General features: G+C 38.0%; 4 long non-coding RNA genes across 14 annotated transcripts; 2 read left to right on the top strand and 2 right to left on the bottom strand.

The window, feature by feature from the left end:
- On the top strand, positions 1-4,866 carry LOC127921930 (uncharacterized). 10 transcript variants are annotated; one of them, XR_008109996.1, is made up of 5 exons: positions 1-77; positions 3,853-3,943; positions 4,133-4,230; positions 4,294-4,554; positions 4,618-4,866. It is a non-coding gene; the product is annotated as an uncharacterized LOC127921930 (long non-coding RNA). The 10 variants fall into 10 exon arrangements; XR_008109989.1 differs by lacking the exon at positions 3,853-3,943 and having other exon boundaries at positions 4,042-4,230; XR_008109992.1 differs by lacking the exon at positions 3,853-3,943 and having other exon boundaries at positions 3,979-4,230.
- A 6,117-nt stretch (positions 4,867-10,983) lies between these two features.
- Positions 10,984-16,005, bottom strand: LOC127921933 (uncharacterized). The gene is made up of 3 exons (XR_008110004.1): positions 15,016-16,005; positions 11,467-11,911; positions 10,984-11,169 (listed from the first exon to the last, which is right to left on the bottom strand). It is a non-coding gene; the product is annotated as an uncharacterized LOC127921933 (long non-coding RNA).
- LOC127921934 (uncharacterized) lies at positions 13,644-14,185 on the bottom strand. 2 transcript variants are annotated; one of them, XR_008110006.1, is made up of 3 exons: positions 14,090-14,185; positions 13,910-14,017; positions 13,644-13,732 (listed from the first exon to the last, which is right to left on the bottom strand). It is a non-coding gene; the product is annotated as an uncharacterized LOC127921934 (long non-coding RNA). The 2 variants fall into 2 exon arrangements; XR_008110005.1 differs by having other exon boundaries at positions 13,645-13,732; positions 13,838-14,017.
- Positions 16,006-19,578: 3,573 nt separating the features above from the next.
- Positions 19,579-20,602, top strand: LOC127921932 (uncharacterized). The gene is made up of 3 exons (XR_008110003.1): positions 19,579-19,810; positions 19,988-20,057; positions 20,543-20,602. It is a non-coding gene; the product is annotated as an uncharacterized LOC127921932 (long non-coding RNA).
- Positions 20,603-24,039: the final 3,437 nt, after the last annotated feature.

Below are 24,039 nucleotides of genomic sequence, written 5' to 3'. Positions count from 1 at the left end.
GTGCAGGGTACCAGGTAGTTGAGGTAATAATGAGACTATAAGGAGTACCAGTACTGAGTCAATGTGCAGGGTACCAGGTAGTTGAGTTTATAATGAGACTATAAGGAGTACCAGTACTGAGTCAATGTGCAGGGTACCAGGTAGTTGGGGTAATAATGAGACTATAGGGAGTACCAGTACTGAGTCAATGTGCAGGGTACCACGTAGTTGAGGTTATAATGAGACTATAAGGAGTACCAGTACTGAGTCAATGTGCGTCAAATGTGAGTAAATTAGCTTTTATTGTTCAAAGCATTTCTGAAAGAGATTGGTGTGTTTTTCCACTATCTAATCATGGTATGGGATTGTTCACTAGCTAATCATGGGATTGTTCACTAGCTAATCATGGGATTGTTCACTAGCTAATCATGGGATTGTTCACTAGCTAATCATGGGATTGTTCACTATCTAATCATGGGATTGTTCACTATCTAATCATGGGATTGTTCACTATCTAATCATGGGATTGTTCACTAGTTAATCATGGGATTGTTCACTAGCTAATCATGGGATTGTTCACTAGCTAATCATGGGATTGTTCACTAGCTAATCATGGGATTGTTCACTATCTAATCATGGGATTGTTCACTAGTTAATCATGGGATTGTTCACTATCTAATCATGGGATTGTTCACTAGCTAATCATGGGGTTGTTCACTATCTAATCATGGGATTGTTCACTAGCTAATCATGGGATTGTTCACTAGTTAATCATGGGATTGTTCACTATCTAATCATGGGATTGTTCACTAGCTAATCATGGGGTTGTTCACTATCTAATCATGGGATTGTTCACTATCTAATCATGGGATTGTTCACTAGTTAATCATGGGATTGTTCACTAGTTAATCATGGGATTGTTCACTATCTAATCATGGGATTGTTCACTAGCTAATCATGGGGTTGTTCACTATCTAATCATGGGATTGTTCACTATCTAATCATGGGATTGTTCACTATCTAATCATGGGATTGTTCACTATCTAATCATGGGATTGTTCACTAGTTAATCATGGGATTGTTCACTAGCTAATCATGGGATTGTTCACTAGCTAATCATGGGATTGTTCACTATCTAATCATGGGATTGTTCACTAGCTAATCATGGGATTGTTCACTATCTAATCATGGGATTGTTCACTATCTAATCATGGGATTGTTCACTAGCTAATCATGGGATTGTTCACTATCTAATCATGGGATTGTTCACTAGCTAATCATGGGGTTGTTCACTAGCTAATCATGGGATTGTTCACTAGCTAATCATGGGATTGTTCACTATCTAATCATGGGATTGTTCACTAGCTAATCATGGGATTGTTCACTATCTAATCATGGGATTGTTCACTAGCTAATCATGGGATTGTTCACTATCTAATCATGGGATTGTTCACTAGCTAATCATGGGATTGTTCACTAGCTAATCATGGGATTGTTCACTAGCTAATCATGGGATTGTTCACTAGCTAATCATGGGATTGTTCACTATCTAATCTATGGGATTGTTCACTATCTAATCATGGGATTGTTCACTAGCTAATCATGGGATTGTTCACTATCTAATCATGGGATTGTTCACTAGCTAATCATGGGATTGTTCACTAGCTAATAATGGGATTGTTCACTAGCTAATCATGGGGTTGTTCACTATCTAATCATGGGGTTGTTCACTATCTAATCATGGGATTGTTCACTAGCTAATCATGGGATTGTTCACTAGCTAATCATGGGATTGTTCACTAGTTAATCATGGGATTGTTTACTATCTAATCATGGGATTGTTCACTATCTAATCATGGGGTTGTTCACTAGCTAATCATGGGATTGTTCACTAGCTAATCATGGGATTGTTCACTATCTAATCATGGGATTGTTCACTAGCTAATCTATGGGATTGTTCACTATCTAATCTATGGGATTGTTCACTAGCTAATCTATGGGATTGTTCACTATCTAATCATGGGATTGTTCACTAGCTAATCATGGGGTTGTTCACTAGCTAATCTATGGGATTGTTCACTAGCTAATCATGGGATTGTTCACTAGCTAATCTATGGGATTGTTCACTAGCTAATAATGGGATTGTTCACTAGCTAATCATGGGATTGTTCACTAGCTAATCATGGGATTGTTCACTAGTTAATCATGGGATTGTTCACTATCTAATCATGGGGTTGTTCACTAGCTAATCATGGGATTGTTCACTATCTAATCATGGGGTTGTTCACTAGCTAATCATGGGATTGTTCACTAGCTAATCATGGGATTGTTCACTATCTAATCATGGGATTGTTCACTAGTTAATCATGGGATTGTTCACTATCTAATCATGGGATTGTTCACTAGCTAATCATGGGGTTGTTCACTAGCTAATCTATGGGATTGTTCACTAGCTAATCATGGGATTGTTCACTAGCTAATCTATGGGATTGTTCACTAGCTAATCATGGGATTGTTCACTATCTAATCATGGGATTGTTCACTATCTAATCATGGGGTTGTTCACTATCTAATCATGGGATTGTTCACTATCTAATCATGGGGTTGTTCACTATCTAATCTATGGGATTGTTCACTATCTAATCATGGGATTGTTCACTATCTAATCATGGGGTTGTTCACTATCTAATCATGGGGTTGTTCACTAGCTAATCATGGGATTGTTCACTAGCTAATCATGGGATTGTTCACTATCTAATCATGGGATTGTTCACTAGCTAATCTATGGGATTGTTCACTATCTAATCTATGGGATTGTTCACTAGCTAATCTATGGGATTGTTCACTATCTAATCATGGGATTGTTCACTAGCTAATCTATGGGATTGTTCACTAGCTAATCTATGGGATTTTTCACTAGCTAATCATGGGATTGTTCACTAGCTAATCATGGGGTTGTTTACTAGCTAATCATGGGATTGTTCACTATCTAATCATGGGGTTGTTCACTAGCTAATCATGGGATTGTTCACTAGCTAATCATGGGATTGTTCACTATCTAATCATGGGATTGTTCACTAGTTAATCATGGGATTGTTCACTATCTAATCATGGGATTGTTCACTAGCTAATCATGGGGTTGTTCACTAGCTAATCTATGGGATTGTTCACTATCTAATCATGGGATTGTTCACTAGCTAATCTATGGGATTGTTCACTAGCTAATCTATGGGATTGTTCACTATCTAATCATGGGATTGTTCACTATCTAATCATGGGGTTGTTCACTATCTAATCATGGGATTGTTCACTATCTAATCATGGGGTTGTTCACTATCTAATCTATGGGATTGTTCACTATCTAATCATGGGATTGTTCACTATCTAATCATGGGGTTGTTCACTATCTAATCTATGGGATTGTTCACTATCTAATCTATGGGATTGTTCACTATCTAATCATGGGGTTGTTCACTATCTAATCATGGGATTGTTCACTAGCTAATCTATGGGATTGTTCACTATCTAATCATGGGATTGTTCACTATCTAATCTATGGGATTGTTCACTAGCTAATCTATGGGATTGTCCACTATCTAATCATGGGGTTGTTCACTATCTAATCATGGGATTGTTCACTAGCTAATCTATGGGATTGTTCACTATCTAATCATGGGATTGTTCACTATCTAATCATGGGGTTGTTTACTATCTAATCTATGGGATTGTTCACTAGCTAATCATGGGATTGTTCACTAGCTAATCTATGGGATTTTTCACTAGCTAATCATGGGATTGTTCACTAGCTAATCTATGGGATTGTTCACTAGCTAATCTATGGGATTGTTCACTAGCTAATCATGGAACTACCAGGTAGTTGAGGTAATAATGAGACTATAAGGAGTACCAGTACTGAGTAAATGTGCAGGGTACCAGGTAGTTGAGGTAATAATGAGACTATAAGGTGTACCAGTACTGAGTCAATGTGCAGGGTACCAGGTAGTTGAGGTAATAATGAGACTATAAGGAGAACCAGTACTGAGTCAATGTGCAGGGTACCAGGTAGTTGAGGTAATAATGAGACTATAAGGAGAACCAGTACTGAGTCAATGTGCAGGGTACCAGGTAGTTGAGGTAATAATGAGGCTATAAGGAGTACCAGTACTGAGTCAATGTGCAGGGTACCAGGTAGTTGAGGTAATAATGAGGCTATAAGGAGTACCAGTACTGAGTCAATGTGCAGGGTACCAGGTAGTTGAGTTTATAATGAGACTATAAGGAGTACCAGTACTGAGTCAATGTGCAGGGTACCAGGTAGTTGAGGTAATAATGAGACTATAAGGAGTACCAGTACTGAGTCAATGTGCAGGGTACCAGGTAGTTGAGGTAATAATGAGACTATAAGGAGTACCAGTACTGAGTCAATGTGCAGGGTACCAGGTAGTTGAGGTAATAATGAGGCTATAAGGAGTACCAGTACTGAGTCAATGTGCAGGGTACCAGGTAGTTGAGGTAATAATGAGGCTATAAGGAGTACCAGTACTGAGTCAATGTGCAGGGTACCAGGTAGTTGAGGTAATAATGAGACTATAAGGAGTACCAGTACTGAGTCAATGTGCAGGGTACCAGGTAGTTGAGGTAATAATGAGGCTATAAGGAGTACCAGTACTGAGTCAATGTGCAGGGTACCAGGTAGTTGAGGTAATAATGAGACTATAAGGAGTACCAGTACTGAGTCAATGTGCAGGGTACCAGGTAGTTGAGGTAATAATGAGACTATAAGGAGTACCAGTACTGAGTCAATGTGCAGGGTACCAGGTAGTTGAGGTAATATGTACATGTAGGTCGGGGTAAAAGTGAGTAGGCAATCAGGATAGAGATTACATCTCCTCATCCAGGGAGTACACACACACACACACACACACACACACACACACACCACACACACACTCACACACACACACACACACACACACACACACACACACACACACACACACACACACACACACACACACACACACACACACACACACACACACACACACACACACACACACACACACACACACACACACACACACACACACACAGGGAGGGAATGTTGTGTTTGTTTAATATTGCTTTAGGACTGTGAAAATGGACAAAAGGATTAGCCTATGGATTATGAAAACAACAACAATAAATGGGAAAATGGGAGGAGAAATGACTAGAGACAGTGTTGTTTAACTCACTGACCAGGACCCATGAGTTCTTCTTACCTTTGTTCAGTAGAAAAGTCTCCCTCTCTAAAGTGTATAAGTCTAAACTAAATGAAAAATTCTGCTTTGAACGTTGATTAACTTGTAACCTGAGAATTTCTGTATTTTCAATCTGGCGCTCTGCAATTTGGCGCTAGCCTCCCACCTCCCATAAGAAGTTAAAGAGCTTGGTGGGTTTTTTCATTCTCTAATCAAGGCATGGGATTGTTCAATGACAAACATGCATTTGTTTAAAATCTATCACTTGATGGTTTCATTTCAGAGGGACAAATAATAATGTTTTTTCCCACAAAATGCTATTCATCTGCCTCATTCTCAAATGTGACCAACCGGTTGAATGTTGTCTTCTGTGGCAAAACTTGAAATTGTGTTTTTAATTCGATAAAAGTACAGACTCAGTGTTAGAAAACTAAATATCAGACACTACAGTAGTAGAGACTCAGTTTTAGAAAACTAAATATCATACACTACAGTAGTACAGACTCAGTGTTAGAAAACTAAATATCATACACTACAGTAGTACAGACTCAGTGTTAGAAAACTAAATATCAGACACTACAGTAGTAGAGACTCAGTGTTAGAAAACTAAATATCATACACTACAGTAGTACAGACTCAGTGTTAGAAAACTAAATATCAGACACTACAGTTGAGGAAGAATGGGAAAGTAATTATGTTTTGAAAGATGATAAACTTTGAGAAAATGTCCTTTGAATGTTTTGGTACCTACTGGAGAGCTCTTCTCTGTCTACAGGGCTGCTACTTTGTCAGATAATGTCACCCATCTAAATAAATCATTTTGAATACATTTAACTCTTTAACTCTATTTAACTGTATGGTGTTTATGGTTTATGTCAGTTTCAATGTTTGTTACACTATAAATGGTTATTTAATGGTGGTAAGTGGTCAAATGAACCAGAACATTTTGTATTTTACAATTCTGAGTCTGACTACTGACTGACTACAATTCTGACTAGTTTAGTAAGGAATTACACATTATTCAGTAGTACTGCAGTTGCTAAAACATTCCAGTAGATGGCAGCATAATTCCACAAATGACATTAGCTTTCTAATTCCAGTAGATGGCAGCATAATTCCACAAATGACATTTCACCACAATAGTTTTCTCCCTGGATACACCACCATTTGGCTCTATATTTTCAATAAATATTTAGCAATTAAAAGTTATTAATTCACATACAGATATTGGTGAGGCAGCTGAGAAATAAAGTATATTTTTCTAATTAATTCCTTAGATCTCAAACCTGCCCCACCTATCCCATTCCAGGTTACCAGGTCTACAAACTACATTTGAAAAATAAAACACATGTGACTTGTTGATCAAGTGTTCTGCCTTGCAATAATAAATATAATAAAATCACAAAACAAAAACAGCAAAATGCTGAGATAGGTTTTGATAAACAAAACAATCAAAATGCTATTTAGTACTATAATGGTATTTACTAACATAATATTATTACTAAAACAGTTTCTAAAATAATTAGGTTTTAGGCTAAAATAGGTCATACGTAGGTAGGGTTAGATGCTGATGTAAAAAGGGCTTTATAAATACATTTGATTTGATTGTGAGGTTTAGGGATTTTAAGGTAAAAAACAGTATGCATTTATAGCTCTCTTGCTCCTCCCTGTGGCCTTCTGTGTGTACTACATATTTCATTCACAACACCTGCTAGGCTCATAATCTGAGGTAGCAACTGCGTCAGATCTACAAATCAATGAGCTAGACCTTTCCATTTGTTTTCTAACTCAGTGAAACTGCGCAGCTTTCATTAATTCCGATGGCGACTAACGAACATTTCGATGCATATCAAATTACCCAGCAGCCATTTAGAAACAAGTCATAAAAAATAATTTTGTTACTTAAATTAAAAAATGTCTTCTGGCTGTTTAAATCGGCCACGTCTTGAAAAAGAGGACAGGGATATGTGTCTTGTTAAGGTTGTATACTTTTCTGAAAATAAATATGGTTAACCATGACCAGAAAATGTTTAACATTTTCCCTGCAGTACCTCCACAGACCCCGGATTGAGAACCCTATATATATAATATATATATATATTAGTTAAAAATCTGAGAACAGTAATATTGAAGGTACCCATAGCAACCATTTCTGATTAAAAAACAAATGTGAACATTTTGGAAACATTTTAATAATGTTATCAAAAATTGTCATCTCACCTCTTAGCTTTGGTGTCATGTTCCCCAGAGAGACTCATTTTAGAGGCAGGGCCCCCCTCTCTCTCCCCAGAGAGACTCATTTTAGAGGCAGGGCCCCCCTCTCTCTCCCCAGAGAGACTCATTTTAGAGGCAGGGCCCCCCTCCTCTCTCTCCCCAGAGAGACTCATTTTAGAGCACTGACCCCTAAACAGAGATCCAAAATGTTATTTGTGGTTAACACAGTAATTATTTAATGTTAAATGTTATCATTTATTAATTTTCTCTTATAAAACATTTACTAACAGACACAGAAACAATCAGATGATTTAATGCATCACATGATAACGTAGTTGTGACATTTCATCTCCATGGTAACTGTCTGTAATAATAATAATAAGTCACTGTTTGTTAAGGTAGTTATAGACAGAACAGCAACAATAATAATAATAATAATAATAAGTCACTGTTTGTTAAGGTAGTTATAGACAGTACAGCAACAATAATAATAATAATAATAATAATAATAATAATAATAATAATAATAAGTCACTGTTTGTTAAGGTAGTTATAGACAGTACAGCAACAATAATAATAATAATAATAATAATAATAATAATAATAATAATAATAATAAGTCACTGTTTGTTAAGGTAGTTATAGACAGTACAGCAACAATAATAACAATAATAATAATAATAATAATAAGTCACTGTTTGTTAAGGTAGTTATAGACAGTACAGCAACAACAATAATAATAATAATAATAATAATAATAATAATAATAATAATAATAAGTCACTGTTTGTTAATGTAGTTATAGACAGTACAGCAACAATAATAATAATAATAATAATAATAATAATAATAATAATAAGTCACTGTTTGTTAAAGTAGTTATAGACAGTACAGCAACAACAATAACAATAATAATAATAATAATAATAATATTAATAAGTCACTGTTTGTTAAGGTAGTTCTAGACAGTACAGCAACAATAATAATAATAATAATAATAATAATAATAAGTCACTGTTTGTTAAGGTAGTTATAGACAGTACAGCAACAATAATAATAATAATAATAATAATAATAATAATAATAATAATAATAATAATAATAAGTCACTGTTTGTTAAGGTAGTTATAGACAGTACAGCAACAATAATAATAATAATAATAATAATAATAATAATAATAATAATAATAATAATAATAATCACTGTTTGTTAAGGTCACTGTTTGTTAAAGTAGTTATAGACAGTACAGCAACAATAATAATAATAATAATAATAATAATAATAATAATAAGTCACTGTTTGTTAAAGTAGTTATAGACAGTACAGCAACAATAACAATAATAATAATAATAATAATAATAATAATAATCACTGTTTGTTAAGGTAGTTATAGACAGTACAGCAACAATAATAATAATAATAATAATAATAATAATAATAATAATAATAATAATAATAATAAGTCACTGTTTGTTAAAGTAGTTATAGACAGTACAGCAATAATAATAATAATAATAATAATAATAATAATAACAATAATAATAATAATAATAATAATAATAATAAGTCACTGTTTGTTAAGGTAGTTATAGACAGTACAGCAACAATAATAATAATAATAATAATAATAATAATAATAATAATAATAAGTCACTGTTTGTTAATGTAGTTATAGACAGTACAGCAACAACAATAATAATAATAATAATAATAATAATAATAATAATAATAATAAGTCACTGTTTGTTAATGTAGTTATAGACAGTACAGCAACAATAATAATAATAATAATAATAATAATAATAATAAGTCACTGTTTGTTAAAGTAGTTATAGACAGTACAGCAACAATAACAATAATAATAATAATAATAATAATATTAATAAGTCACTGTTTGTTAAAGTAGTTATAGACAGTACAGCAACAATAACAATAATAATAATAATAATAATAATAATAATAAGACACTGTTTGTTAAGGTAGTTATAGACAGTACAGCAACAATAATAATAATAATAATAATAATAATAATAATAAGTCACTGTTTGTTAAGGTAGTTATAGACAGTACAGCAACAATAATAATAATAATAATAATAATAATAATAATAATAAGTCACTGTTTGTTAAGGTAGTTATAGACAGTACAGCAACAATAATAATAATAATAATAATAATAATAATAATAATAATAATAATAATAATAATAAGTCACTGTTTGTTAAGGTAGTTATAGACAGTACAGCAACAATAATAATAATAATAATAATAATAATAATAATAATAATAATAATAATAATAATAAGTCACTGTTTGTTAAGGTAGTTATAGACAGTACAGCAACAATAATAATAATAATAATAATAATAATAATAATAATAAGTCACTGTTTGTTAAGGTAGTTATAGACAGTACAGCAACAATAATAATAATAATAATAATAATAATAATAATAATAATAATAATAATAATAAGTCACTGTTTGTTAAAGTAGTTATAGACAGTACAGCAACAATAACAATAATAATAATAATAATAATAATAATAATAAGTCACTGTTTGTTAAGGTAGTTCTAGACAGTACAGCAACAATAATAATAATAATAATAATAATAATAATAATAATAATAATAATAATAATAATAATAATAAGACACTGTTTGTTAAGGTAGTTATAGACAGTACAGCAACAATAATAATAATAATAATAATAATAATAATAATAATAATAATAATAATAATAATAATAATAATAATAATAATAATAATAATAATAATAATAATAAGTCACTGTTTGTTAAGGTAGTTATAGACAGTACAGCAACAATAATAATAATAATAATAATAATAATAATAATAATAATAATAATAATAATAATAATAATAAGTCACTGTTTGTTAAGGTAGTTATAGACAGTACAGCAACAATAATAATAATAATAATAATAATAATAAGTCACTGTTTGTTAAGGTAGTTATAGACAGTACAGCAACAATAATAATAATAATAATAATAATAATAATAATAATAATAATAATAATAATAATAAGTCACTGTTTGTTAAGGTAGTTATAGACAGTACAGCAACAATAATAATAATAATAATAATAATAATAATAATAATAATAATAATAATAATAATAAGTCACTGTTTGTTAAGGTAGTTATAGACAGTACAGCAACAATAACAATAATAATAATAATAAGTCACTGTTTGTTAAGGTAGTTATAGACAGTACAGCAACACAAGGCCATTTGTCTCACACTTATTTTTATTCATTAAAAGTGTCTATTTATTGTCTTTCAATCTGTTATTTTCTAAATGTATCTGAGAATGTAGACAGAAGGGCTAAAACAGACATTATTGATCTGAGGGGGGAAATTATTGATCCATTCAGAAAGTTTATTTGCAACAAGTAAGACATTTTATATAATGTAAAGTAGACTAGGTTATAATGTATACTAGCAGTTTGTTAGTGATATGCAGATCAAGGTCTATACCTCAGCTATAGCCTACATATCATAGATGACCAGCCTAAACCTGTTCAGATCAGTTCACATAATGTTATAGTCCTACCAGTAGCAGGACAGAGAATGTACTGTATATAACCTACATATCATAGATGACCAGTCTAAACCTGTTCAGATCAGTTCACATAATGTTATAGTCCTTCCAGTAGCAGGACAGAGAATGTACTGTATATAACCTACATATCATAGATGACCAGTCTAAACCTGTTCAGATCAGTTCACATAATGTTATAGTCCTACCAGTAGCAGGACAGAGAATCTACACTGTATATAACCTACATATCATAGATGACCAGTCTAAACCTGTTCAGATCAGTTCACATAATGTTATAGTCCTTCCAGTAGCAGGACAGAGAATCTACACTGTATATAACCTACATATCATAGATGACCAGCCTAAACCTGTTCAGATCAGTTCACATAATGTTATAGTCCTTCCAGTAGCAGGACAGAGAATCTACACTGTATATAACCTACATATCATAGATGACCAGCCTAAACCTGTTCAGATCAGTTCACATAATGTTATAGTCCTTCCAGTAGCAGGACAGAGAATGTACTGTATATAACCTACATATCATAGATGACCAGTCTAAACCTGTTCAGATCAGTTCACAGAGACCATCAGGTTTGTCAGCATGATAAGTGATCATAACTCCAACCTACTCTGACTATTGAATGTCTGACATCGACTAACCTTATAATAGTGTGTAGAAAGCCAAGACCAACGAGAGTTTGCCCATCTTTCCTACGTCTCAACACATTTATCTGACTTCTAATGTACTGAGAAATATGTGTCACAGTTTCAACAGCCATTTTATAACTGCGTAGGCTACAAACATACTTTTAATTTCATATGAGGAAATCACATAACTTACAGTCACTGGTGCAGACGCCTGTTTTCTTACAGATGAAGTAGCTTTCATAGGCAACTCATTCAACCAGCCTAAACAACAGTAAATAAAAGATGTCAAATGGTCAAAGGAGAATACATGAAAGACAGGTGTTTTGCTACAGATGTAGGATCTTAATTTGAGACAGTTTACTGAAGCTTAAAAATGATGTGGATTATAATTAACATTTTAAAGTGGAAAGTGGAAATGACAAAATTCAGAAGCCTTTTTAAAACATCAAATACACTGCAAGTTTTAGTTTTCCTGCAACAGGGTGATCAAATTCAGATCCTACATCTGTACAGAGATGATGTCTTTATCTGAAAAGGGAAGTTTGAGTTATTAGCAATGAAGTTGCAACTGTCAGCTGCTGTAAACCTCTGTGATTGGATGTTATAGACCCCAATCTGAATAGTTTCTTCCCCGTGGTTATAGCCTTTAGCTCTATGCTCAGTCTACCTATTTCAATATATTGTTGTACGTAAACTTTGTGCAAACTCCACCGCCTGTATTCTGTCTCTTAATGTTTTCTTTCACTAGCAGCACCATCACTACACTATAGAGGAACTATGATACAATTATATTATCATATGAAATGTAGAGGATCACTACACTATAGAGGAACTATGATACAATTACATTATCATATGAAATGTAGAGGATCACTACACTATAGAGGAACTATGATACAATTACATTATCATCTGAAATGTTTGAGGAACTATGGTACAATTACATTATCATATGACATGTAGAGGATCACTACACTATAGAGGAACTATGATACAATTATATTATCATATGAAATGTAGAGGTTCACTACACTATAGAGGAACTATGATACAATTACATTATCATATGACATGTAGAGGATCACTACACTATAGAGGAACTATGATACAATTACATTATCATATGAAATGTAGAGGTTCACTACACTATAGAGGAACTATGATACAATTACATTATCATCTGAAATGTTAAATGTAGAACTATAATATATGAATATTGATATATTGAATTTGACTTGACCACGTCCAGTCAGCTCCATGTTGTATGATTAAACTGACACCAACCTGTCTCAGTAGAAGTAGACTGTTAGGAGTGTTTTACTGTCATTCACTATACTAACATTACACCAGACATTTAATTTATCTACTGTTATGAGTGTTTTACTTCACTATACTAACATTACACCAGACATGTAATGTCTCTACACACTTTTTCCAATAATCCCTGGCAGGATTCTCAACTTGTAGCCTGAATTCACAACCAGAACATGTCAAGTCATTGAGATATTTTCTGTTCTGTTCTGTATATTCTGATGGATGAGGTCTGAGCTGGAATGTGAAGCTAACTGAAGTTGGCTAACTTTAGAAAACCAGTATATCTGGCTAGTATCATAGTTTACCTCTCAGGCTACAATCAGGTTTCAGCATCAGGCAGGTATCAACATGCCGAGTCGTAGGCAACAACCTGGGTTGTATTCATTAGTTTACTCCACAGCCAACAGTTTTAAAATGTTGCTGTCACGCCTGACCACAGAGAGCCCTTGGTTCTCTATGGTGTTGTAGATCAAGGCATGACTAGGGGGTGTTCTAGTTTTCCTATTTCTATGTTGGTGTTTTTGGTATGCCAACAGTTTTAAATGGCACTAATGACACACAACCTGTTTTGAGGAAGTGTAAGTTGTTAGTCTTTCAACAATATTTATTTGTCTCTTTCACAGAAAAATACCTCCCTGAGTAAAAAGTGTTAACAGTAGTTTAGAAAGAGAAAAATGTTTGTTTGTTGCTTGTTGTTTTTTAAGTCTGTTTTGAGAAGACAAGTCTATAGACCTATGATACAGTAGGAGATCACCCTGGTCTATAGACCTATGATACAGTAGATCACCCTGGTCTATAGACCTATGATACAGTAGGAGATCACCCTGGTCTATAGACCTATGATACAGTAGGAGATCACCCTGGTCTATAGACCTATGATACAGTAGGAGATCACCCTGGTCTATAGCCCTATGATACAGTAGGAGATCACCCTGGTCTATAGACCTATGATACAGTAGGAGATCACCCTGGTCTATAGCCCTATGATACAGTAGGAGATCACCCTGGTCTATAGACCTATGATACAGTAGGAGATCACCCTGGTCTATAGACCTATGATACAGTAGGAGATCACCCTGGTCTATAGACCCATGATACAGTAGGAGATCACCCTGGTCTATAGACCTATGATACAGTAGGAGATCACCCTGGTCTATAGACCTATGATACAGTAGGAGATCACCCTGGTCTATAGACCTATGATACAGAAGGAGATCACCCTGGTCTATAGACCTATGATACAGTAGGAGATCACGCTGGTCTATAGACACTCTTAGACTAAAGTCTCTGTGGAAAGGGTTCTTCATGGAACCCAAAAGGGTTCTACCTAGTACCAAAAACAGGTTCTACAAAGGGTTCTCCTATGGGGACAGCCAAAGAACCCTTTTAGATTCTAGATAGTGTAGGAGTGATCACCTTGGGGCACACAGATGGGCACAGAACCAATTCACCCCACGCATCTAATTTATATAAAAAAATTGAGAAGAGTAGGACAATATAACACTGTCCATCAGAAATATCATCAACCAAATGAAAACACATAACAATATCATCAACTATATGAATACTCATAACAATATCATCAACTATATGAATACACACAACAATATCATCAACTATATGAATACACATAACAATATCATCAACTATATGAATATAACAATATCATCAACTATATGAATACACATAACAATATCATCAACTATATGAATACACACAACAATATCATCAACTATATGAATACACATAACAATATCATCAACTATATGAATATACATAACAATATCATCAACCAAATGAAAACACACAACAATATCATCAACTATATGAATACACATAACAATATCATCAACCAAATGAAAACACATAACAATATCATCAACTATATGAATACACATAACAATATCATCAACTATATGAATACACATAACAATATCATCAACTATATGAATATAACAATATCATCAACTATATGAATACACATAACAATATCATCAACTATATAACAATATCATCAACTATATGAAAACACATAACAATCGTCGTCTTACCTTTTATCTCTCAATAGAAACACAGTCTGGAATGATCATCAGGTCGTCAAAAGTGAGTTTCATTTGCTCTGCTCATTTACATATCAGGTTCTGCCTGTTCTCTCTCCCACTCCCTCTCTCTTTATAGCTCTTACAATGTGCCTTGGCATACATTCTACAACTGTCTGGAACTCTATTCTTCTGTCTCTCTCCATCACTTTCTCTGTGTCGTCTGTTGCTGTCTCTGTGTCTTGTTTGGTGTCTCTCTCCATCACATCCTTTTCTGTTGCTGTCTCTGTGTCTCGTCTGTGTCTCTCTCCATCACCAGAAAATGTTGAGGGTTAGGCCTTCTAGAATACAACATTAACAACATGACAACACTACTACATAACACCATTAAATACAGTTGAGGGTTACTACAATACAACATGACAACACAACTACATAACACCATTAAATACAGTTGAGGGTTACTACAATACAACATGACAACACAACTACATAACACCATTAAATACAGTTGAGGGTTACTACAATACAACATGACAACACAACTACATAACACCATTAAATACAGTTGAGGGTTACTACAATACAACATGACAACACAACTACATAACACCATTAAATACAGTTGAGGGTTACTACAATACAACATGACAACACAACTACATAACACCATTAAATACAGTTGAGGGTTACTACAATACAACATGACAACACAACTACATAACACCATTAAATACAGTTGAGGGTTACTACAATACAACATGACAACACAACTACATAACAACATTAAATACAGTTGAGGGTTACTACAATACAACATGACAACACAACTACATAACACCATTAAATACAGTTGAGGGTTACTACAATACAACATGACAACACAACTACATAACACCATTAAATACAGTTGAGGGTTACTACAATACAACATGACAACACAACTACATAACACCATTAAATACAGTTGAGGGTTACTACAATACAACATGACAACACAACTACATAACACCATTAAATACAGTTAGAATGTAGTTAGAACTCAAACTGTTTCCGTCAAACAGAAAAACAACAATAAATCTGGATCAACACATTTAGATTTCTAGATGCTGCACTTTGCTGTTTCATTACCCAGACAGCTGTTTAAGGTCAGACCAAGGCAGAGTGTAGTATCAGTACTTAGGGGTCATAGGTCAGACCAAAGCAGAGTGTAGTATCAGTACTTAGGGCTCCGGGCAGCCGAGCGGAAATGGGCTCCGGGCGCAAAAGGCACACCCAAACCCCATGGCATCAGTGACTGGTGACACATGTGGCTTGAAGACTGAAGAAGCCAGTGAGAGAATCTACAGTCTTAACTTTTGTCTTTCTTTAAAAAAAAAAAATGTTGGCTCCGGGCAGCCGAGCGGAAATGGAGGAAAACTCGCCTCCCTGCGGACCTGGCATCCTTTCACTCCCTCCTCTCTACATTTTCCTCCTCTGTCTCTGCTGCTAAAGCCACTTTCTACCACTCTAAATTCCAAGCATCTGCCTCTAACCCTAGGAAGCTCTTTGCCACCTTCTCCTCCCTCCTGAATCCCCCTCCCCCTCCCCCCCCTCCTCCCTCTCTGCAGATGACTTCGTCAACCATTTTGAAAAGAAGGTCGACGACATCCGATCCTCGTTTGCTAAGTCAAACGACACCGCTGGTTCTGCTCACACTGCCCTACCCTGTGCTCTGACCTCTTTCTCCCCTCTCTCTCCAGATGAAATCTCGCGTCTTGTGACGGCCGGCCACCCAACAACCTGCCCGCTTGACCCTATCCCCTCCTCTCTTCTCCAGACCATTTCCGGAGACCTTCTCCCTTACCTCACCTCGCTCATCAACTCATCCCTGACCGCTGGCTACGTCCCTTCCGTCTTCAAGAGAGCGAGAGTTGCACCCCTTCTGAAAAAACCTACACTCGATCCCTCCGATGTCAACAACTACAGACCAGTATCCCTTCTTTCTTTTCTCTCCAAAACTCTTGAACGTGCCGTCCTTGGCCAGCTCTCCCGCTATCTCTCTCTGAATGACCTTCTTGATCCAAATCAGTCAGGTTTCAAGACTAGTCATTCAACTGAGACTGCTCTTCTCTGTATCACGGAGGCGCTCCGCACTGCTAAAGCTAACTCTCTCTCCTCTGCTCTCATCCTTCTAGACCTATCGGCTGCCTTCGATACTGTGAACCATCAGATCCTCCTCTCCACCATCTCCGAGTTGGGCATCTCCGGCGCGGCCCACGCTTGGATTGCGTCCTACCTGACAGGTCGCTCCTACCAGGTGGCGTGGCGAGAATCTGTCTCCTCACCACGCGCTCTCACCACTGGTGTCCCCCAGGGCTCTGTTCTAAGCCCTCTCCTATTCTCGCTATACACCAAGTCACTTGGCTCTGTCATAACCTCACATGGTCTCTCCTATCATTGCTATGCAGACGACACACAATTAATCTTCTCCTTTCCCCCTTCTGATGACCAGGTGGCGAATCGCATCTCTGCATGTCTGGCAGACATATCAGTGTGGATGACGGATCACCACCTCAAGCTGAACCTCGGCAAGACGGAGCTGCTCTTCCTCCCGGGGAAGGACTGCCCGTTCCATGATCTCGCCATCACGGTTGACAACTCCATTGTGTCCTCCTCCCAGAGCGCTAAGAACCTTGGCGTGATCCTGGACAACACCCTGTCGTTCTCAACTAACATCAAGGCGGTGGCCCGTTCCTGTAGGTTCATGCTCTACAACATCCGCAGAGTACGACCCTGCCTCACACAGGAAGCGGCGCAGGTCCTAATCCAGGCACTTGTCATCTCCCGTCTGGATTACTGCAACTCGCTGTTGGCTGGGCTCCCTGCCTGTGCCATTAAACCCCTACAACTCATCCAGAACGCCGCAGCCCGTCTGGTGTTCAACCTTCCCAAGTTCTCTCACGTCACCCCGCTCCTCCGCTCTCTCCACTGGCTTCCAGTTGAAGCTCGCATCCGCTACAAGACCATGGTGCTTGCCTACGGAGCTGTGAGGGGAACGGCACCTCAGTACCTCCAGGCTCTGATCAGGCCCTACACCCAAACAAGGGCACTGCGTTCATCCACCTCTGGCCTGCTTGCCTCCCTACCACTGAGGAAGTACAGTTCCCGCTCAGCCCAGTCAAAACTGTTCGCTGCTCTGGCCCCCAATGGTGGAACAAACTCCCTCACGACGCCAGGACAGCGGAGTCAATCACCACCTTCCGGAGACACCTGAAACCCCACCTCTTTAAGGAATACCTAGGATAGGATAAAGTAATCCTTCTCACCCCCCTTAAAAGATTTAGATGCACTATTGTAAAGTGGCTGTTCCACTGGATGTCATAAGGTGAATGCACCAATTTGTAAGTCGCTCTGGATAAGAGCGTCTGCTAAATGACTTAAATGTAAATGTAAAATGTAATACCAAGGCAGAGTGTAGTATCAATACTTAGGGGTCATAGGTCATACCAAGGCAGAGTGTAGTATCAGTACTTAGGGGTCATAGGTCATACCAAGGCAGAGTGCAGTATCAGTACTTAGCGGTCATAGGTCATACCAAGGCAGAGTGTAGGATCAATACTTAGGGGTCATAGGTCAGACCAAAGCAGAGTGTAGTATCAGTACTTAGGGGTCATAGGTCATACCAAGGCAGAGTGTAGTATCAGTACTTAGGGGTCATAGGTCAGACCAAGGCAGAGTGTAGTATCAGTACTTAGGGGTCATAGGTCAGACCAAGGCAGAGTGTAGTATCAGTACTTAGGGGTCATAGGTCATACCAAGGCAGAGCGTAGTATCAGTACTTAGGGGTCATAGGTCAGATCAGTGGTCACGGTTAATATGCATGGACTAGGAAACAAACTTTAAAGCCATTTTTCTCAGATTCACTGTTTGTGTAGATGCTCTTTGTCTCTGTAGGATAGTAGTTCAGGTGGCTGTTTGTCTTTGTGTCTTTGTAGTAGGACAGTAGTTCAGGTGGCTGTTTGTCTTTGTAGGACAGTAGTTCAGGTGGCTGTTTGTGAAGATGCTGTTTGTCTTTGTAGGACAGTAGTTCAGGTGGCTGTTTGTGTAGATGCTGTTTGTCTTTGTAGGACAGTAGATCAGGTGGCTGTTTGTCTCTGTAGGACAGTAGTTCAGGTGGCTGCCCTTGCACTTAGTCTGCCTGTTGTCATGGTTACACCTTCCTGAAAACATTGACTCCATACTTTGCTGAAACCTGTTCTGCCAGTTCATGTCCTTAAAGACTAGAATGTTCCAATGTGGTTAGCCAAAGAGATGACAAGATAGTTCACACATGCATCTTTCAGGGTAACTGTCAAACAGACATGTCACATTTCTGGTTGGTCCATAACTAGTTTCCTGCTTGTAGCAGGCCGTGTTAACAGGAATCCTCTTCTCTAACTAGAAGTCATGTGATTTCATGAGGATGTTGTTCTGCAGTGAGAGTGTAATGCAAGTCAAGGTGTCCTGGGATGAATGTCAACTAGATTTATAAACAGCATTGTTAAATTAACTGTTGTAATAATCGATGCTGTCATTTTCTTTATGTTGGTTAGCTTTTAAAGTGTTTGATTGTCACAGACATCAGATTGGTTCAGTGAAATGTGTTGTTTTACAGGGTCAGTCATAGTAGTATGATAGGTGTTGTTTTACAGGGTCAGTCATAGTAGTATGATAGGTGTTGTTTTACAGGGTCAGTCATAGTAGTATGATAGGTGTTGTTTTACAGGGTCAGTCATAGTAGTATGATAGGTGTTGTTTTACAGGGTCAGTCATAGTAGTATGATAGGTGTTGTTGTACAGGGTCAGTCATAGTAGTATGATAGGTGTTGTTTTACAGGGTCAGTCATAGTAGTATGATAGGTGTTGTTTTACAGGGTCATAGTAGTATGATAGGTGTTGTTTTACAGGGTCATAGTAGTATGGTAGGTGTTGTTGTACAGGGTCAGTCATAGTAGTATGATAGGTGTTGTTTTACAGGGTCAGTCATAGTAGTATGACAGGTGTTGTTTTACAGGGTCATAGTAGTATGATAGGTGTTGTTTTACAGGGTCAGTCATAGTAGTATGATAGGTGTTGTTTTACAGGGTCAGTCATAGTAGTATGATAGGTGTTGTTTTACAGGGTCAGTCATAGTAGTATGATAGGTGTTGTTTTACAGGGTCAGTCATAGTAGTATGATAGGTGTTGTTTTACAGGGTCAGTCATAGTAGTATGATAGGTGTTGGTTTACAGGGTCAGTCATAGTAGTATGACAGGTGTTGTTTTACAGGGTCATAGTAGTATGATAGGTGTTGTTTTACAGGGTCAGTCATAGTAGTATGATAGGGGTTGTTTTACAGGGTCAGACATAGTAGTATGACAGGTGTTGTTTTACAGGGTCAGTCATAGTAGTATGATAGGTGTTGTTTTACAGGGTCAGTCATGGATGTCATAAGGTGTATGCACCAATTTGTAAGTCGCTCTGGATAAGAGCGTCTGCTAAATGACTTAAATGTAAATGTAAATAGTAGTATGATAGGTGTTGTTGTACAGGGTCAGTCATAGTAGTATGATAGGTGTTGTTTTACAGGGTCAGTCATAGTAGTATGATAGGTGTTGGTTTACAGGGTCAGTCATAGTAGTATGATAGGTGTTGGTTTACATCTCATATCTGACCATACCAGTTACTGACCCACCACTCTAACCACTAGTCTATCTGACCATACCAGTTACTGACCCACCACTCTAACCACTAGTCTATCTGACCATACCAGTTACTGACCCACCACTCTAACCACTAGTCTATCTGACCATACCAGTTACTGACCCACCACTCTAACCACTAGTCTATCTGACCATACCAGTTACTGACCCACCACTCTAACCACTAGTCTATCTGACCATACCAGTTACTGACCCACCACTCTAACCACTAGTCTATCTGACCATACCAGTTACTGACCCACCACTCTAACCACTAGTCTATCTGACCATACCAGTTACTGACCCACCACTCTAACCACTAGTCTACCTGACCATACCAGTTACTGACCCACCACTCTAACCACTAGTCTATCTGCCCATACCAGTTACTGACCCACCACTCTAACCACTAGTCTATCTGCCCATACCAGTTACTGACCCAACACTCTAACCACTCGTCTATCTGACCATACCAGTTACTTACCCACCACTCTAACCACTAGTCTATCTGACCATACCAGTTACTGACCCACCACTCTAACCACTAGTCTATCTGACCATACCAGTTACTGACCCACCACTCTAACCACTAGTCTATCTGACCATACCAGTTACTGACCTACCACTCTAACCACTAGTCTATCTGACCATACCAGTTACTGACCCACCACTCTAACCACTAGTCTATCTGACCATACCAGTTACTGACCCACCACTCTAACCACTAGTCTATCTGACCATACCAGTTACTGACCTACCACTCTAACCACTAGTCTATCTGACCATACCAGTTACTGACCCACCACTCTAACCACTAGTCTACCTGACCATACCAGTTACTGACCCACCACTCTAACCACTAGTCTATCTGCCCATACCAGTTACTGACCCAACACTCTAACCACTAGTCAATCTGACCATACCAGTTACTGACCCACCACTCTAACCACTCGTCTATCTGACCATACCAGTTACTTACCCACCACTCTAACCACTAGTCTATCTGACCATACCAGTTACTGACCCACCACTCTAACCACTAGTCTATCTGACCATACCAGTTACTGACCCACCACTCTAACCACTAGTCTATCTGACCATACCAGTTACTGACCCAGTTGTTAGGAGTGTTTATCAGACCATGTGGACACCTCCTAGTGGTCTGGTTGTTAGGAGTGTTTATCAGACCATGTGGACACCTCCTAGTGGTCTGGTTGTTCGGAGTGTTTATCAGACCATGTGGACACCTCCTAGTGGTCTGGTTGTTAGGAGTGTTTATCAGACCATGTGGACACCTCCTCGTGGTGGGGTTGTTAGGAGTGTTTATCAGACCATGTGAACACCTCCTAGTGGTGGGGTTGTTAGGAGTGTTTATCAGACCATGTGGACACCTCCTAGTGGTGGGGTTGTTAGGAGTGTTTATCAGACCATGTGGACACCTCCTAGTGGTGGGGTGGTTAGGAGTGTTTATCAGACCATGTGGACACCTCCTAGTGGTGGGGTTGTTAGGAGTGTTTATCAGACCATGTGGACACCTCCTAGTGGTCTGGTTGTTAGGAGTGTTTATCAGACCATGTGGACACCTCCTAGTGGTGGGGTTGTTAGGAGTGTTTATCAGACCATGTGGACACCTCCTAGTGGTGGGGTTGTTAGGAGTGTTTATCAGACCATGTGGACACCTCCTAGTGGTCTGGTTGTAGGAGTGTTTATCAGACCATATGGACACCTCCTAGTGGTGGGGTTGTTAGGAGTGTTTATCAGACCATGTGGACACCTCCTAGTGGTCTGGTAGTTAGGAGTGTTTATCAGACCATGTGGACACCTCCTAGTGGTCTGGTTGTTAGGAGTGTTTATCAGACCATGTGGACACCTCCTAGTGGTCTGGTTGTTAGGAGTGTTTATCAGACCATGTGGACACCTCCTAGTGGTCTGGTAGTTAGGAGTGTTTATCAGACCATGTGGACACCTCCTAGTGGTCTGGTTGTTAGGAATGTTTATCAGGCCATGTGGACACCTCCTAGTGGTGGGGTTGTTAGGAGTGTTTATCAGACCATGTGGACACCTCCTAGTGGTGGGGTTGTTAGGAGTGTTTATCAGACCATGTGGACACCTCCTAGTGGTGGGGTTGTTAGGAGTGTTTATCAGACCATGTGGACAACTCCTAGTGGTGGGGTTGTTAGGAGTGTTTATCAGACCATGTGGACACCTCCTAGTAGTGGGGTTGTTAAGTGTTTATCAGACCATGTGGACACCTCCTAGTAGTCTGGGTGTTAGGAGTGTTTATCAGACCATGTGGACACCTCCTAGTGGTGTGGTCGTTAGGAGTGTTTATCAGACCATGTGGACACCTCCTAGTGGTCTGGTTGTTAGGAGTGTTTATCAGACCATGTGGACACCTCCTAGTGGTGGGGTTGTTAGGAGTGTTTATCAGACCATGTGGACACCTCCTAGTGGTGTGGTTGTTAGTAGTGTTTATCAGACCATGTGGACACCTCCTAGTGGTCTGGTTGTTAGGAGTGTTTATCAGACCATGTGGACACCTCCTAGTGGTCTGGTTGTTAGGAGTGTTTATCAGACCATGTGGACACCTCCTAGTGGTCTGGTTGTTAGTAGTGTTTATCAGACCATGTGGACACCTCCTAGTGGTCTGGTTGTTAGGAGTGTTTATCAGACCATGTGGACACCTCCTAGTGGTCTGGTTGTTAGGAGTGTTTATCAGACCATGTGGACACCTCCTAGTGGTCTGGTTGTTAGGAGTGTTTATCAGACCATGTGGACACCTCCTAGTGGTCTGGTTGTTAGGAGTGTTTATCAGACCATGTGGACACCTCCTAGTGGTCTGGTTGTTAGTAGTGTTTATCAGACCATGTGGACACCTCCTAGTGGTGTGGTTGTTAGTAGTGTTTATCAGACCATGTGGACACCTCCTAGTGGTGGGGTTGTTAGGAGTGTTTATCAGACCATGTGGACACCTCCTAGTGGTCTGGTTGTTTGGAGTGTTTATCAGACCATGAGGACACCTCCTAATGGTGGGGTTGTTAGGAGTGTTTATCAGACCATGTGGACACCTCCTAGTGGTCTGGTTGTTAGGAGTGTTTATCAGACCATGTGGACACCTCCTAGTGGTCTGGTTGTTTGGAGTGTTTATCAGACCATGAGGACACCTCCTAGTGGTGGGGTTGTTAGTAGTGTTTATCAGACCATGTGGACACCTAGTGGTGGGGTTGTTAGGAGTGTTTATCAGACCATGTGGACACCTCCTAGTGGTCTGGTTGTTAGGAGTGTTTATCAGACCATGTGGACACCTCCTAGTGGTCTGGTTGTTAGGAGTGT

Source organism: Oncorhynchus keta, unplaced genomic scaffold (assembly GCF_023373465.1).
Source record: "Oncorhynchus keta strain PuntledgeMale-10-30-2019 unplaced genomic scaffold, Oket_V2 Un_contig_24031_pilon_pilon, whole genome shotgun sequence".
Taxonomy (NCBI): domain Eukaryota; kingdom Metazoa; phylum Chordata; class Actinopteri; order Salmoniformes; family Salmonidae; genus Oncorhynchus; species Oncorhynchus keta.
The sequence above is the reverse complement of the archived record's forward strand: the minus strand, read 5'-3'. Positions and strand labels throughout refer to the sequence as shown.